At 42.5% G+C, this 11,007-nt stretch overlaps 1 long non-coding RNA gene across 1 annotated transcript in view; it reads right to left on the bottom strand.

Annotated features, from left to right (window-relative positions):
• The window catches only part of LOC139028251 (uncharacterized), a 31,532-nt gene extending 21,595 nt beyond the window's left edge, over positions 1–9,937 (bottom strand). Inside the window, exons 1-2 of the long non-coding RNA XR_011480450.1 lie at positions 9,689–9,937; positions 9,379–9,585 (exon numbers count right to left, since the gene is read on the bottom strand). This is a non-coding gene — a long non-coding RNA (uncharacterized lncRNA). The remainder of the gene's footprint in view (positions 1–9,378; positions 9,586–9,688) is intronic.
• Positions 9,938–11,007: the final 1,070 nt, after the last annotated feature.

Below are 11,007 nucleotides of genomic sequence, written 5' to 3' on the forward strand. Positions count from 1 at the left end.
CTTTGGTAATTATGCCTTGGACCTCTAGCAGGAGCTCCTGCCAGGTGGGAAGCCAGAGATATATCTCCATATTTTTCTCAGTAATGAAATAAAGCTATTTCCTCACTGCATGAGGGCTCAGATAAACAAAAGCCAGTGGTCTGGAAGGGGTGAATGGGAGAAAGGGGTGACTAAATCAACGGGTGAAATACACTGAGTTTACAAAACATGCACCAGGTTCACCAGGTGAATCCAGGTGAAAGCTATGATCCCTTATTGGATTTCACTTGTTAAATCTACTTCAATCAGTGTAGATGAAGGGGAGGAGACAGGTTAAATAAGGATTTTTAAGCCTTGAGACAATTGAGACATGGATTGTGTGTGTGTCATTCAGAGGGTGAATCGGCAAGAGAATATTTAAGTATTTAAGGGCCTTTGAACAGGGTTATGGTAGTAGGTGCCAGGCACACCGGTTAGTGTCGAGAACTGCAACGCTGCTGGGTTTTTCATGCTCAACAGTTTCCTGTAAAGAAAATACAGGCAACTTGACTTGATTGTGGGAAGCATTGGAGTCAACATGGGCCAGTATCCCTGTGGAACACTTTCGCAACCTTGTAGAATCCATGCCCTGACTAATTTAGGCTGTTCTGAGGGGGGTGAAAATCAATATTAGGAAGTTGTTCCTAATGTTTTMAAGATGGACATGATATCAGTTCTGCTGCCATGTACAAAGCTTTTCAGAAAGCTATCCCAAAAGATAGTGATAAAGGTCACAGAACTTATCATATGCGTGGATGAATATCATAATCTGCCCATTAGTATCCATATAAGCTCTAATGAACTACCAACAAGTGTCCTGATGATACCTGCATGCATCATAGCAGCATGTCCACATCYTGTTTATGTATGCTGTCACGCCCTGGCCTTAGTTATCTTTGTTCTCTTTATTATTTTGGTTAGGTCAGGGTGTGACGAGGGTGGTTTGTGTGTTTTTGTCTCGTCTAGGGTGATTGTACTGTCTAGMTTTTTTTTGTAGATTTATGGGGTTGTGTTCATTCTAGGTGTTTAGGTAAGTCTATGGTTGCCTAGATTGGTTCTCAATTAGAGGCAGGTGTTTATCGTTGTCTCTGATTGGGAACCATATTTAGGCAGCCATGTTCTTTGGGTATTTTGTGGGTGATTGTTTCCTGTGTCAGTGCCACACYGGACTGTTTCGGTTTGTTCACGTTTATTGTTTTGTATTTGTGTTCATTGGTCCGATCCTTGCTACACCTCTTCAGAGMWAGAAGAGGATGACAGCCGTTACATATGCAAGCATTTAACAGGCAGAATMAAGATTTTATTTGATATGGCTCTCTGAAAGCCGGGATCCACTTCTTTGCTTTCCACGAAGTAAAAKATCCCTTTCTAAAGATATCAGCACTAGCTGTTTCCCTCCTTGTGAACTTAAATTCTGCCCTTTTTATGCAAGTATCGTAAAACTCTTGAATTATGGATGCCCCCGCACAGTGTTTGCATTGGAATTGCACACGGTGGCCATAAAAACGCCAGAGCTGTGACAACACCATTAGCACAGATGAGCGTCAGGAGGTAAAACACTTAGGTGATCCATCCCAAGGACCCACTGCCCTGTAGACAGCCAGATTAGCCTTAGCCACGTCGCAGCTATAATGACCTGCCAGGGGCACTAATTCATTTCACAGCGCATCAGCACTCTCCCTGGCACTGATACCATCTCGGCAGGGAAGCAGTCACAGGAAGAGACACTGAACTAGGGGTGACCCTAGCATGTTTTTATTTCAACTTTATTTTGACAGGGAGTCACGCTGAGTCATGCTGAGACCATGGTCTCCTTTACAGATGAGCCCACATCAATATACACTATACACATCAATTTACACATCTATACACATCAATGTTCACTGTACACATCAATATACACATCAATATTCCAAAGCGAAACACAATCACAGAAAACAAATACATTCTTCAGTTAAAAGGTCCTCAATCAGCCTTTTGAATTGCTCTAGAGGTACCAATTCGTCCCAATTTTAGAGAGCCAAATGGGAGATTATTCCACAAGGAAGGCGCAACAAAACTAGCAGATTTACCCAACTCAGTGGAGATCGAAGGGATTTCCGAAGTTAGCTATTCCTGAGACCGGGTTTAGTATCTCGTACGTCTATAACTTAACAATGAAGTAAGGTACAACCTACTTTCTGATACATTAAGATCAGTGGTGTACTATAGCCTATCGCCCTTGCAGGGCGAATTTTAGTATGCTAAATCTTGGTGGGGCAAACTCCCTTTTTTGGGGGGGATGTATGCCAGAAAAGCCACTACACAACACAACACTAAAACAATAGATTAATTGTACTATAACGACGGACAAACGGTGCCCACTACTGTTAGGGCCTATATAAAGCTCACCCACAGCCAGAGCTTTGTTTTCAGCACCATGGAGAATCCTTACCACCGCTAACCTGGCTTTCGCGGAGCCTTGTCTGGCAGCGACACAATTCATTCAGCTCATTTACTGCCTTTAAAAAAACATACCTGATATGGCTGACTTGCTTAAACAAATGTGGTTTCTACTGACAATTGAGATGTTCAAACTATGGCATAAAGTGACGACGAGCGAATAAACTCAATCTGAAATTTCGATTAAGACACTTAATGAGCGAGCTAGGACGGATGTAGTCCACATAACTATTTTTTTTAACACCTCGAAATCTACACGACGAAGAATTCAGAACATAAGCCGTTCTTACAGTGTTCTTCCCTGTACACCAAGTCAGAACCGTAGGATAAATAAAGGGGCATATAGAAGCAGACAATGAAAGCTCTTACAATATTAATGATTACATTTCTCTAAAACAGGTATAGGCTACATGTGCACCACCAAGTCAGAACAGTAGGTGAAATTAAGGCTTTCTACACAGCATACACTTAGTAATTACTTTCTTAGCTCCAGTATACATTAATTCATTGGCAGCAGCATACAATACATTTCTTGGACTGTTGGTGCTGTGCTACTTGAGCAGAAAGGTGGCGCAGCGGTCCTTCGTGGGAACATTTTTTATCAAAAGTTAGGCATTCTCTGGATTTATGGTGCTTTCAAGACAACTGGGAACTCTGGAGAAAAAAAACAAGGTCAAATCATGATGACGTCAGGGATCTTCAGGTCGTAACTCTAGAAAGAGGCCCACAGTTCCCAACTTAAATTCCGAGTTGGATGACCGTTCAAATAGTATTTTCCCAGTAGTTCCAGTTGACTTGAACTCACTGAAGTCGACTTCCCAGTTCAGAGTTAACAGTTGTTTTGAGCGCTACAGAATCATGCTGGATTGGACAGAATGGCCAATGTTGAATGTTTATCATTAAGCTTATCAAAAAGACCCTTAAACCCAGACTTGGACCACACAGCCACCACTGAATAGCTAGTAGTGATTGCTTTGCAATACTTACAGTTAGCCATCGATTCTTCCAACCACTCATTGTTGAATTTGCGATTTCAACTTTGTGTAATGTTTATGTCCAATGTCCGACGTAGCACCAATAAGTTTTTATCTATAATTTCTCTCTCAATATGACAAGGATTAAAATAATTTGCCAGTAGATTGTCACTTGATTCATGATGACTGCTAGCTAGGATTTGGGAAGTATGATGTCCAATCAAAGCTACTGTAGATATATCGTGATTTTACATCATTTTATCTGTGGCCTTTTTGGATGGGCACTTCTAATGTAACTCTATGGCAGCACCCAAGGGTCTTGAGTGTTTCGAGCTCTACCTTAATTTGGAGTGTGCACGCAGTGTCCCCATGAGTTGACCAGAACATCTGAGGGACAATCACGGCGCAACTAGAGAACATTACCAACCTCTATTTTCTGTTGGCTGCCTCACCACCACAGAAAGCACTGAGCTAGGCTGAAACACCTGCATTTTGGAGCTGCCTTACTCAAGAAAGCAAAAAAGAGACCATGTTTGTACGTGGCTTTAGTAACTCAYTTATTTAGTATTAKATGTTTTACTTTGTTTGCAAACTGATGTGACACGTATTAATGCCTAAATYACATGCAAAAAAGGCAATCACCCCCCAAAAATGTGGGGCTCAAAACAGGTGGGGCAGGGTCGCCACTGTTGCAAGTCCTTTTCTTCTATAGTTTTACATTGACCAATGTGGTGAGGTTGTCTTCAAAAACAGATGCTGCTTTGCYTGTTAGCTTCTGCCAGATTGTCACGTTCGTTTAGAGATGGAATGGACCAAGGTGCAGCGTGGTAGGCGTACATTTAACTTTTATTTCAGTTGGAAAATAGGATGATCGAGCAGCAGTAAGGGCTCTTCGATACTGCACGGTACTGTCTTTCCAAGCTATTCGGAAGACTTCCAGTTTAGTYTAGCGCCACTTCCGTTCCAATTTTCTGGAAGCTTGCCTCAGGGCTCGGGTATTTTCTGTAMACAAGGGAGCTAGTTTCTTATGACGAATGTTTTTTGTTTTTAGGGGTGCGACTGCATCTAGGGTAGTACGCAAGGTTAAATGTAACTCCTCAGTAAGGTTGTTAACCGATTTTTGTACTCTGTCCTTGGGTAGGTGGAGGGAGTCAGGAAGGGCATCTAGGAATCTTTAGGTTATCCAAGAATTTATAGCACGGCTTTTGATGATCCTTGATCAGGGTCTGAGCAGATTATTTGTTGCGATTACAAACGTAATAAAATGGTGGCCGATAGTCCAGGATTATGAGGAAAAACATTAAGATCCACAATATTTATTCCACGGGACAAAACTAGGTCCAGAGTATGACTGTGSRAGTGAGTAYGTCCYGAGACATGTTGGACAAAACCCACTGAGTCGATAATGGCTCCGAAAGCCTTTTGGAGTGGGTCTGTGGACTTTTCCATGTGAATATTAAAAGTCACCGAAAAATGTGAATATTATCTGCCATTATCTGCCAAGGTCCGAAAGGAATACAGTGAACTCAGTGAGGAGTGCTGTATACGGCCCAGGAGGCCTGTAAACAGTAGCTGTAAAAAGTGATTGAGTAGGCTGCATAGATTTCATGACTAGAAGCTCAAAAGACAAAAACGCAGTCATTTTTTTTGTTGGTCATTTGAAATTTGCTATTGTAAATGTTAGCAACACCTCCGCCTTTGTGGGATGCGCGGGGATATGGTCACTAGTGTAACCTGGAGGAGAGGCCTCATTTAACACAATATATTCAACAGGKTTAAGCCATGTTTCAGTCAGGCCAATCACATCAAGATTATGATCAGTGATTAGTTKATTGACTATGACTGCTTAGGAAGTGAGGGAGTATTCGTATTTTGAGATGTGAAATATCACAATCTCTTTCAATAATGACAGGAATGGAGGAGGTCTTTATTCRAGTGAGATMGCTAAGGCGAACACCGCCATGTTTAGTTTTGCCCAACCTAGATCGAGGCACAGACACGGTCTCAATGGGGATAGCTGAGCTGACTACACTGACTGTYCTCGTGGCAGACTCCTCTAAGCTGGCAGGCTGGCTAACAGCCTGCTGCCTGGCCRGCACCCTATCTTATTGTGGAACTAGAGGAGTTAGAMCCCTGTCTATGTTCATAGATAAGATGAGAGCGAGTCCATCACTCCTCAGCAGGCCAGACTTGGTCCTGTTTGTGGGTGAGTCCCAGAAAGAGGGCCAGTTATCTACAAATTCTATSTTTTGGGAGGGGCAGAAAACATRTTTCAACCAGCGATTGAGTTGTGAGATTCTGCTGTAGAGCTCATCACTCCCCTTAACTGMGAGCAGGCCAGAGACAATTACTCGATGACGACACATCTTTCTAGCTGATTTACATGCTGAAGCTATGTTGCGCTTCGTGACCTTTGACTGTTTCATCCTAACATCYTTGGTGCCGACGTGGATAACAATATCCCTATACTCTCTWCACTCGCCAGTTTAAGCCTTAACGAGCACCATCTTCAGATTAGCCTTAACGTCGGTAGCCRTGRCCCCTGGGAAACGGTGTAMGATCGCTGGATGATTCTTTTTAAGTCTAATTCTGTGGTTAATGGAGTCYCCAATGACTAGGGTTTTCAATTTGTCAGAGCTAATGGTGGGAAGCTTTGGCGTCTCAGACCCCGTAACGGGTGGAGGAGAGACCAGAGAAGGCTCGGCCTCTGACTCCGACTCTTTGCTTAAATGGGGAGTACCGGTTGAAAGTTTCTGTCGGCTGAATGAGCGACACCAGTTGAGCATTCCTACAGCATTTCCTTTCAGAAGCCATGAGAAAATTGTCTGGCTGCGGGGACTATGAGAGGGGATTTATACTACTATCTGTACTTATTGGTGGCACAGACGCTGTTTCATCCTTTCCTACACTTAAATTACCCTTGCCTAACGATTGTGTCTGAAGCTGGGCTTGCAGCACGGCTATCCTCACCATAAGGCGATCGTTCTCCTGTATAGCGACTACAATTAGAAGGCATAAGTGTTAATGTTACTACTTAGCTTCAGCTGGTGGAGGTCCTGTAGAACCATGTCCAGATAAAGCGCCCGGGTGAAAAAGGTGAATGAAAAAAGTTGAGCATGGGAAAAAATGTAAATATAAAACGGTAATTAAAAAGTAAAAACCGTAGAAGTTGGCAGGTAGCTAAGTAACATTAGCGACAAAGAGCACAGCAGCACGTAAACAAGTCCACAAGTTGTGACCGCAAATAATGTGCCACGTGATGGTGTGGGGGTGCTTGGCTGGGGATACTGTCAGTGATTTATTTAGAATTCAAGGCACACTTCACCAGCATGGCTACCACATCATTCTGCAGCGATACGCCATCCCATCTGGTTTGCGCTTAGTGGGACTATTATTTGTTTTTCAACAGGACAATGACCCAAAACGCACCTCCGGGCTGTGTAAGGGCTATTTGACRAACAAGGAGAATGATGGAGTGCTGCATCAGATGACCTYGCCTCCACAATCACCTGACCRCAACCCAATTGAGATGGTTTGGGATGAATTGGACAGCAGAGTGAAGGGAAAACGGCCAACAAGTGCTCAGCATATGTGGGAACTCCTTAAAGACTGTTGGAAAAGCATTCCTCATGAACCTGGTGGAGAYAATGCCAAGAGTGTGCAAAGCTGTCATCAATGCAAAGGGTGGCTACTTTCAAGAATCTCAAATATAAAATAGATTTTGATTTGTTTAACACTTATTTGGTTACTACATGATTCCATATGTGTTATTTCATAGTTTTGATGTCTTCACTATTAGGAACACACTCCATTAGGTATATCTCTCTGGTCACCCCCAAAGCCAATTCCTCCTTTGGCCGCTTCTCCTTACAGTTCTCTGCTGCCAATGACTGGAACGAACTACAAAAATCTCTGAAACTGGATACACTTATCTCCCTCACTAGCTTTAAGCACCAGCTGTCAGAGCAGCTCACAGATTACTGCACCTGTACATAGCCCATCTATAATTTAGCCCAAACAACTACCTCTTCCCCTACTGTATTTATTTATTTATTTTGCTCCTTTGCACCCCAGCATTTCTATTTCTACTTTGCACATTCTTCCACTGCAAATCTACCATTCCAGTGTTTTACTTGCTATATTGTATTTACTTCGCCACCATGGCCTTTTTTTGCCTTTCCCTCCCTTATCTCACCTCATTTGCTCACATTGTATATAGACTTATTTTTCTACTGTATTATTGACTGTATGTTTGTTTTACTCCATGTGTAACTCTGTGTTGTTGTATGTGTCGAACTGCTTTGCTTTATCTTGGCCAGGTCYCAATTGTAAATGAGAACTTGTTCTCAACTTGCCTACCTGGTTAAATAAAGGTGAAATAAAATTAAATAAATACAATTCTACAATGTAGAAAATAGTAAAAAGAAAGAAAAACCCTGGAATGAGTAGGTGTGTCCAAACATTTGACTGGTACTGTATATATTCAGTCTAATACGGCTATTTACTTACCTTCGTAGCTCTTTGTCAGAAGCTTTTTTAACTGTCCTCTCCAAGTTTAGCTGGAATTTAGACTGAAAMGATTTGACAAATGTGATTGGTTGACATTGGCCTACGTGCCTTGCCTTGCGTAGAATATCAGATCTCAACGATTGGATAAGTGTTTAACATCACCAGTGCAATGTGACCACAAACAGAGATCTAAATATAATGATGAGATGACAATTTCTCCGCCCTAACAATGGGAGTCGTTGTCCCAAAAGCTGGAAGGCAGGCGAAAAGCATAGGTCCAAAATATGCCCATGGAAAAGCATTGGATTTTGGACAGATGATGGCGAGTGAAACCTCTCGCGTTGCCTCTTCCTCTCTGCTGCAAAAGAGACAGGTCAGAATGCCTGACTGAAATACGGAACTAATATAATTTTTGGCTAAATTAGTGATGTTAGAATTGTTTGATGAAATGCGGGACATGATTGTTTGGTTGCGGTAAGTGTTAAAGGGCCAAAATGCGGGACTGTTCCACACAATACAAGACATGTGGTCACCCTAACCATGTCCCTTATTTGATATGGTTCCCATATGCTTTTCCACCAAGTTTAGATTTGTAAACGAATAGAAAATAGAAGTGGGAGACTATTGCGAGCACTGCTCCAGATCACCTGATATCCTCCACAAGGGGTGAGAGAAGCATTTCGCTACACCTGCAATAACATCTGCTAAACATGTGTATGTGACCAATAACATTTGATTTGATTTGAAGGGGGAGAGGGACAGAAGAGACAGAAGAGTGAGAGAGCCCCCAATAAATAAATAAATATATCAGTCAATATATTTTCTCTGTGATTTCTTTTTTCCCGTCAACCGTTCCATCGCATCTTAACTTCTTTGGGGTAGGGGGCAGTATTTTCACGTACGGATGAAAAGCGTGCCCAGAGTAAACGGCCTGCTACTCAGCCATAGAAGCTAGAATACGAGTCAAACTAAACTGTCTTATCGTACAGCAGAGCAGAGCATGTGTCTGACTCCAACCCCACACAACTGAATTGATAAAAGCATAAATCATGAGCGCACCGCTTACGAAACAGAGCTGAGAGCTCTCCATGCCGAATCGGGCCGGTTCCYCCCAAACTAAATCCAGCAAAGTCACATCACCAGAACCTCCAACCAAAGCATGGCACACAATCATTAGAAATAATTGCTCAAGAAACCACACCACTGCACAACAACTGCGTTCAAGAAGAGAAAAAGCACATTTGACACAGTTTCAGTAGCCAATGCCATACTATCCACAAGCTATTGTGAATGGAGCACAAGAGTAGCCAACACATTAATATTGCAACATTATGACATTTTATAACACAGCAAAACCCAATTAAAGCATCCCCAAAAGGCATTTAATATAGAATATTAACTGCATGATGGTAGCTTATTAAACCATTGGTCTTACCTCACTGCTGGGCCAGGTGTGCCAGCAGTCATAAAACATCAATAGTGGCCTCGCACTGTGGTGCTGACAAAGGCCCTCATTAGGGCTTGTGTCCAGCATTTTACAGTGAATATGTATAAGGGACAGCTGTGTCAGCCTTTTCTCCTGCTCATTGTGCTGCATATCCATGTCTTTAGGTGGCGAAGGGTGAACGMCCTCTCCGTGGACCTGACGGAGATCAAAAGACAGAGGCACAGTTGGATTAGGGTTTCTACTTCTCTGAAGAGACCTCTCGTTTGTGGGTGAAGTTGGGCCAGAGTTGAATCAACACCTGGGACAGTGATGGATTGGCTATTTTTTCTCCCAACACGTGGAGTTGGGAGATGGTGGAGGTGAAGGGAGTCAAGCGACTGTGCATCCAGTTGAGTCATTTTGCTGCGTCAATGAGGGTTTTCTCACGTCTTGCTGACATTCCTAGCCCTTCCTGGTCAAGTCTTCTCTCTACTTCTGATTGCACCAGATCCACCGCTTCAAAGACCTCGCGTCTCSACCTGAGTTCCACTTTTTCTGGATCCACCATTTCGGTCTCCATTGCGTGGTGATAGCCGGCTGGGTTAACTCCTAGCCTACAGGAAGGAATGAACCGGAAACGTTCAATCTCGTGGAGGTGCATTGTCAATGATTGGTTGTAGCCTAGAGTTTGAAAATTTTATTTTTGTAAATTTATTTTTGTAAATATCCCATGTTTTTTCTCTTTCCCCTACCCTATTTATATCAATAATGCAACGGAAATGTTAAACACTTTTTATTGCAACAACACATTCTTACAGTTTTGCCACTTCACCACAAGCGGTGCTGCCACACCCCCAGGACCCCTACTTCCCGCAGCAACAGTATGGTTAGAATACAAAAAAACAAGTATTTCAAAGAACTCAATAGCATTTTCACTAGTTAATGTTACTGTAGGCGGTCTGCTGCCATGTGCTCAGGTGTGGAGTGCAAAGGAACAGCGGTTATTCTTGGGAAAAGTGATATTTAGAAATAGTTAGTTATTTGGCAAATATAAGTGTTTAGTAAACCTCAGAATCCACTCTCTGATACTATATAGAGCAACTAAAATAATTAACTGCATGTGACTCTGTAGTAGGATTTGAAAAAGTAACTTTTTGGCATTTTGGCGAAACTGCTTATAACACAAATTATGTCCGCGATATCAAAATTCTAACAACATACATGTGTTAAATAGACTTATTAAGGAAGGGTCAAGGATGGAGCGGGGCACAGATATGTCAATGTCAAATTCACATGCAGTCAAAATTACTSCCTCAGCACCGTTGGCTCCCTTAATTGTACACCTAGTCTCCATTTCCACACTGTACCACCTCCCCTTATGTGTCAGCCCAGCCAAGGTCAAAGGGAGATGGGAGAGTGCTGCCCAAATTGATAACGTTTGTCGCGTAGTGAGAGTTGAGTGGAGACGAACGGATTCGGCTCAGTCAGTTCATTTCAGTTCAGTCAGTCCTTCTGATGAGCCCTTCCCAGCTAGCTAGTTTATGCTTGTGGCTAAAACTTCAGCGAAAATTAGACACTTGTCTGCCGAAGTTGGAATTATTCAATTTTTATCTGAGTGATTATTCATATATTTTTTTA

The sequence above is a fragment of the Salvelinus sp. IW2-2015 genome, linkage group LG1 (assembly GCF_002910315.2).
Source record: "Salvelinus sp. IW2-2015 linkage group LG1, ASM291031v2, whole genome shotgun sequence".
In the NCBI taxonomy this organism is placed as follows: Eukaryota; Metazoa; Chordata; class Actinopteri; order Salmoniformes; family Salmonidae; genus Salvelinus; species Salvelinus sp. IW2-2015.